This window comes from Corvus brachyrhynchos, unplaced genomic scaffold (genome assembly GCF_000691975.1).
Source record: "Corvus brachyrhynchos isolate BGI_N302 unplaced genomic scaffold, ASM69197v1 scaffold10, whole genome shotgun sequence".
NCBI classification, from domain to species: Eukaryota; Metazoa; Chordata; class Aves; order Passeriformes; family Corvidae; genus Corvus; species Corvus brachyrhynchos.
Genome location: NW_008236180.1, coordinates 9,769,964 through 9,776,315, shown reverse-complemented (window position 1 = coordinate 9,776,315; position 6,352 = coordinate 9,769,964).

Here is a 6,352-nt window from a genome sequence, read left to right as displayed (position 1 = left end):
CGCCGGGACGAGGAGCAGGAGGAGGAGGAGGAGCTCCCGGAGCCGAGGAGGAGCAGACCTGGGGCCGGGGGGGCCGCCCGCCAGCCCTGCCCCGCGCCGGGAGCGCCGGCTGCGCACAGGTGGCATCCCGGGCTGCCGCCGTCCGCGGGGAACTCCTGCTGCTCTGCGAATCTGGGCTCTTTGGTTGGAGAAGAGGGATTGCAAGTGTCCATTAAAGCATAAATCCCACCCCGGCTCTGTTCCCGATCTACGCAGAGGCTCCAGGAGAGCTAAGCCCGTGCTCTGTTCCCGGGCACCCCTGCAGCGCACGGCAGCCTTTAGCACACTGGTTTATTATCACAGCTTTGGAGAATATTGCCGAGCTCTACTTCTTAATGAAATTTGTTTGACATCTGGGTGGAAGTTACTCTGTGTGGATGTAATCTCCGTTTTAAAGCAGTGAATTAAATCTCGGTGCCAGGGTTCGGGAGTCACCAGCAGCTCAGGCTCTGTTACAGACTCTTGAGTGAACGCTCCCATCCCGTGTGCTGTTGCCCCCCGTGGGTGCAGAGATCATGATGCTTCTGGGCTCTGATTTCCCTTCCCTGCCGAGGCACTGCTCTTGGAGGGAATTTCCTGCAGGTGATGTCCCGCACCTCCGCGCGGGAGGGGGACAGTCACCTCAAAGGGACAGGGGCTGTGGGCATTGTGCACTACACCCGGAGCACTGCGGGGTCTCATTTCAAGCAAAGTCCTTTGTTGCTATGGTAATACAAATGAAAAATCTATACTACGGTAATTTTAGCAAAAACACCTCTTTTTTCCCCTAAACTAAATCGGACTGTGGTTCAGGATTGTGTGGGCACACAGAAATAGTCGTGCTGATATCCCTCAGCCGGAGCTGTTGAACAGCAGTTGTGTAGAGGGCTGTCAGCGACTGGGGCTGTCAGCTTGGGCTGCTTTTCCCTGATACTGCATAGGATTTTTATTTGGCTTTGGAAAGGTTTCTTAGCAGGCGCTCAGCCTTTGTGTGTAGCAGGGAGGTGATTGGTTTTACTGACCACAGTGACAGCTACGAGAGTTTTGTGCAGTAGTCTGTAATAATCTTGCTAATGAAAGCCTGTATTTTAAAAGTCTTTGCTGTCAAAGAGGAAGGGCATATTAAGTAGGGTCTCCCAGGGATTAATGGGAACAGTTTTGGTGAGTGTTTGCTGTAATAACTTGGGTGACAGAATGGAGAGCATTTTTATAACATTTGCAGTGATTCCAGCACGGAGTGCACGGCTGAGATTTCAAATGACCCTGAGATACTGCAGAGCCAGTCTGAACTCAACACATTGGAACTCTAGGAGAAAAAACGATGTCGTGTGCCACAAAGGAGGAATATCACACCTCAAATGAGCACTGTGAGGCACAACCAGTGCAGAGGAGACTCTGGGGACTGTAGTGCTCGCAGCCTGGGCAGTGCTGCAGAGCAGCCGCGCTGCTCCCAGCGCTCAGAGCAGGAGGAGCGGCTGGGAGACATCAGAGGGCGTCATTTGTGTTCCACTCAGCGCTAGGCAGGCTCGGCTGGAGCACTGTCCGGGCTCAGGCATTGCACTCACCCTTACAGAAAGACGCAGGCAAACCACAGAGGAGAAGAGCAACCACGACTGTAAGAGGCTTAGAAATGTGAGCTGTGTGGAAGGGTGGAATTCATTCTTTGAGCTGGAAAAGAAAACACAATGTAAGGGCTCAGCAGCTGTCTTCAAATGTATAAACACATTTGTAAAGGTGACAGTAAACACTTGTCCTGTGACCGCAAATGATGGGACAAAAAGCAATTTACTGAAGAGCAATTAGGGAGATTACTTTAGATATCAAGAAAAAAAAACAAACAAACCAGACAAAACTACTACCCTTCGAGTAGCTGGAACCTCAGGAGGTTGTAAATCTGTTCAGCGGAGATTTAAAGAAAAGATTGGCTAAAGAGCTCTCAGGACTGGCTGTAACATTTGTGCCTGGGGCAGGGGAGACTTCCAGCAACCTTCACTTGCCAGCCCGTATTTCTGTGAGTTCTGGTTGCCCGTCGAGTTACAGTGATCCTTTTAGCAGGAGGCACAAAAGGACAGCTCATTACCACCCCATATGATTAATGCAGAGTTTTTCTACTATTTAATAAATCGTCCCTGGCTGTGCTGTTTGGATCAGGATCCCGTTTCCATCTGGAGACGGAGAGGAGTGGAACTCTCCATTGCAAGTAAGCAGTTTTCAAGTCCAGTTTTGGGCAATAATGACTGAAAAAGGTTATTACTCATGGTCAGTGTTAATACGAATGTCCAGCAACTTGCTTGGTACCCACTGTAGGACTCACCCTCTCACTTGGACTCTGGCCTGGCAGGTTCAGGTGAGATCAAGGACTTTGTGGACATCACTGTGAGGAGTTGGTGTGAGACTGGCCAGTGTTAAATCTGGTCTGGCAAATGGAGGTCTTCCCTCTTCAGGCCTGTCTCTCCTCCATCCTTCACGAGCACAGAATTCCTGTGGGAACCAGAGGTGATCCTGCCCCTGAGGGTGACCAGGAGTGCCTCAGCAGTTTTTCTGCAGTGATCAGCTGTGCATGGAGGACTGGACGAGGACTCCCAGAGTCAATTAACTACTTTGTGCTCCTGGAGGAACTAGCAGTGCTGCAGAGAAAAATTTCAATCCCACTTTCATTACTTTTACAGCCTGTGGCCACTTTTCCTTCTGTTCCTTTGATTGTTGACATTGAAATCCTGTTCTATCAGTTTCCCTGGTTTTTGAAGATAATTCCAGAATCATTCTGCACTCAGGAGCAGTGCTGCCAGGAAAACAAGGTATTTCAACCTCACAGCACCTTTTACCTCTCACCTCCCAAACAAATCAGGAGGAGAGGATCCTTTCTTCTAAAGTACTGCATTCCTTTTGGGGCACTCAGGGCAGGGAAAACATTCCCAGGCTGGAGTGTGTTCAACGCAGGGCCACAAGGATGGCCAGTGCATGGAGTACCTGCTCTGCTGAGACAAGGGGGACTGGACTTGTGCAGCCTGGAGAAGAGCGGCCTTTGGGGACTCCTGATGGCTTCCAGTGTCAACAAAAAGCTTATCAGAGAGATAGCAGGCTTAAAAGCCCATTGGATTGAGCCTGAGCAGCCAAGTCTGCTCTCCCAACTCACCCTGCCCTGTGCAGGAGGCTGGACTAGAGAGCTCCTGAGGGCTGTGCCAGCCTGGACTATCTGGGATGGATTTTTGTTTGCAATGTTGCTGCCATCCTCAGCTCCCCCTGAGATCAAGGAGACTGCATTCAGCTCTGGCTCCTCAGGGTGAGCAGATTTCCTGCAAGTGGACCCAGTTCTCCTGTCACTGCACGGTGATACCTTTTTTTTTGCTGATTTATGGCCTATGCAGGCATTTTTTTTTGCTTGCTTCTCTTGTCTTTTCTCATGAACAGCTCCATGATTCTTAGTGCAGTGCCTCTAGAGTGCACCTTCCCATGGATAAAGCTTCCAAACCTGTCCCTGAGTTTTATTGCAAACAACTTGCTTAAACCAGCAATTTATCATTTGCTGGAGCTCAGAGCTGCTTGGATCCAAGGTATTGTGATACAGGGTTGCAATAGCAGGGGACTGCACTCAGCAAGCCACATTTCCATGCTCCTCTCATCTTGCATTCCTCCTTCCACTGGAATCAGCCTTCAGCATGCCTACAAACCCCGATCCACAGGAGCTCTGCAAGCCCTGCTTTGGGAGCTGTCCCTGCCAGCCACACCGCTGTGCTCTGGCACTGCAGCACTGCTCCTCTCTCCTGCAGTGCCCAGGGAAGGGAGGGCTCTGCCAGCCACGAGGAGTTGACCAAAAGCCTCAGAATTGCTGTTCCAAGTGTGTCTCAAAGCTCTCAGTGCAGCTCCCCTCGAGCACACAGGGCAGGTACTGGTGTGTTTGGGTTTGGTGCCTTTTTCCAAGGAATGCTAAAGATTTCCTCACCTGCCCTGCTTGAGGTAAACATGAATTTCATCCCCTAATTGTCCTTTTATTGCCAGCTGAGGTGCATTTGAACAAACGTGGTTGCCCAGCACGAATAAACTGTGTCTGTCTCAGTGGGTGAGCCAGGGCCCCATTCACTGTCCAGGGCATTTTACAGAATCCTGGCACTGATGCTCACGTCAGGATCCCACCTGCAACCACCTCAGTTAGGTCACAGGTCTGCGGCAGAGAGGGAATTAAATTTAGATATCTTACTCTCACCTTTAATCATTAAACAACTCCTCGGGCATTTGTATTTGGGGAAGAGCTTTCCTTTAGCTTTATTCCTTGTACAGTGGTGTGGGAGTTTTGTGTTTGTGCACGGGCAGCACCAGGCTCTTCTCCCATTCTGCTTCTGTCTGCCCTTGCTGCAAATCATCCAGGAGAGCTCCTGACGAGCTCCTGCACGTCTGTGTCGTGCTAGTGGCATTGGAGGAGCGAGGAGTAACACATCCCTCCTCCATCTGCAGCTCTGGGGATGTTGTGTTTGTGTTTGCAAGGTGCCCAATGTGACTAAAATTAATTTACAAACCCTTGAGATTTTACTCCAGTGCCTCGTGCTGCCAACCTCCCCCATATTCCCTCTGCAGAGCCACGGAGAAGTGTTCTGGATCCTCTCCTGGCTGGATGGTGTGTGCTGGCACCTGGGGGCTGCTGGAAAGTGTCTGAGCAGGAGAGGCTGGTGGATGTGACACCAGAATCAACATAAACTCTTACTCTGCAAAGAAACTGGGAAATGAACAGGAAATGAGCTGGAAAACAGAAAGAAGTCAGGTGTACAAATGGGCAGAAAACTCTGTAATTTGAAAAAGTAGAGAGGTGTGGATGTGCTCAAGCAGCCTCACGGGGGTTTGGTTTGAGCTGTGGAGCTTTCCCTCCTCAGTGATATCTCAAGTGCTTGGCTGTGCAGCCTCTGCTCCAATTCAGACTTCATCCAGCCTTGGAAAACCCTGGGACTGCGTGAGTGAGGAGAGGAACCTGCATGCATATATTTTGTGTGCTTAGCATAACTCCTGCCTAATCTGAACGTGTGATTAACTCCCTGGCAAAGGATAAACAGGAGAATTCCTGCCTGCAGGTGACTCTTGTCACTTTGGATTCCTTTGCAGCTGAGGAATGCAGTTGTAACTGTGGCACATAACCAGGAACCAGATTTAAAAATGTTTGTGTTCCAATGTGTTTGGTAAAATGCAGAACTTCAAGCGTGTTTAAAGAACTAATTCATATCATGTACCAACGAGAGCAGTGGAAAGTGTTTACAGGAGAGGGAGGTTCTTGGGCTGAAATGAGTTTCGGGGAACTGCTGTATTGAAACTATCAGCAACAGGGGTTTATTTATCATGGCTCTGGCAGGCTTTCAAAAACATATTACTGTGTTTTCTTTCAGATTACTGAACTGAAAGAGCCTTGCAAGGATCTGAGAAATGCCTTCCCAAGCATGTGCTTAAGCAGCAGCATTGTTCAGCTTTATGAGGGAGAATGGATAATGCTCCTAAATACTTCATTACTGCGTCTGCCTCGGGTCAGAACCTGAACAGAACCTGTGCTCTTAAACACTTCAAGGGCAAGAGGGTCCTAAATTCCAAACTAAATTTACTGGTTCCCTGATGATAGATCACTCAAACTGTCAAATGTCACCAGGCACACAATTTTCAGTAATTTATTTCTGTTCAAAAATATAGGTAAGAAGAGACCAACTGCCATTACATCACTTTTTCTAGCTCAGTCAATTTTTAATACTGGTGATACATCTAGTGGATAGGAAATAATTATCTAAGTCATAATACACTAGATTCATACAAAGAGGTATTTTGTGTTGCAGCTTTTAAAATGATTTTGACAATATAAAGGAAAAAATGTATTAGGCAAAAACCATCATGCATGACTCCTGTAACTGCTGTTACTAAAAGCTGGGGGGGATACAATAGAATTGAAACAATTTAAATCTCAGTATTTCGGCAAATAAGGCAGTAGATGGGACGTTGGTAGATGGGGCAGAGAGATCTGAGTTCCTCTGGACACCGGTGAAATTCCTGCTCAGCCTGGGCTGATTTTCCCTCTCTAGTTTGTTGTGTCTGCAAGCAGAACATTTTCAGGAGCAAAATGTGCACATGTTCACTGCTGGAAAGCTTCTCTTTGGAAAGGGAATCATCTGGAGAGTAACTGGTGAAATGGGCCCTGGGAGAGCTCTCAGGCTGGGTGGGAGGTGTGGATAATTCAGTGTGGAGCAGAGTCCTCACTGTAATTACAGCCCCGCATCCCAGGGAGCAGCGCTGGGGCCACTGGCACAGGAATTTCCCGTCTCTGTGCCCGGGGTGGAGCTGTGCACAGCAAACACGGAGCTCCCAGCCT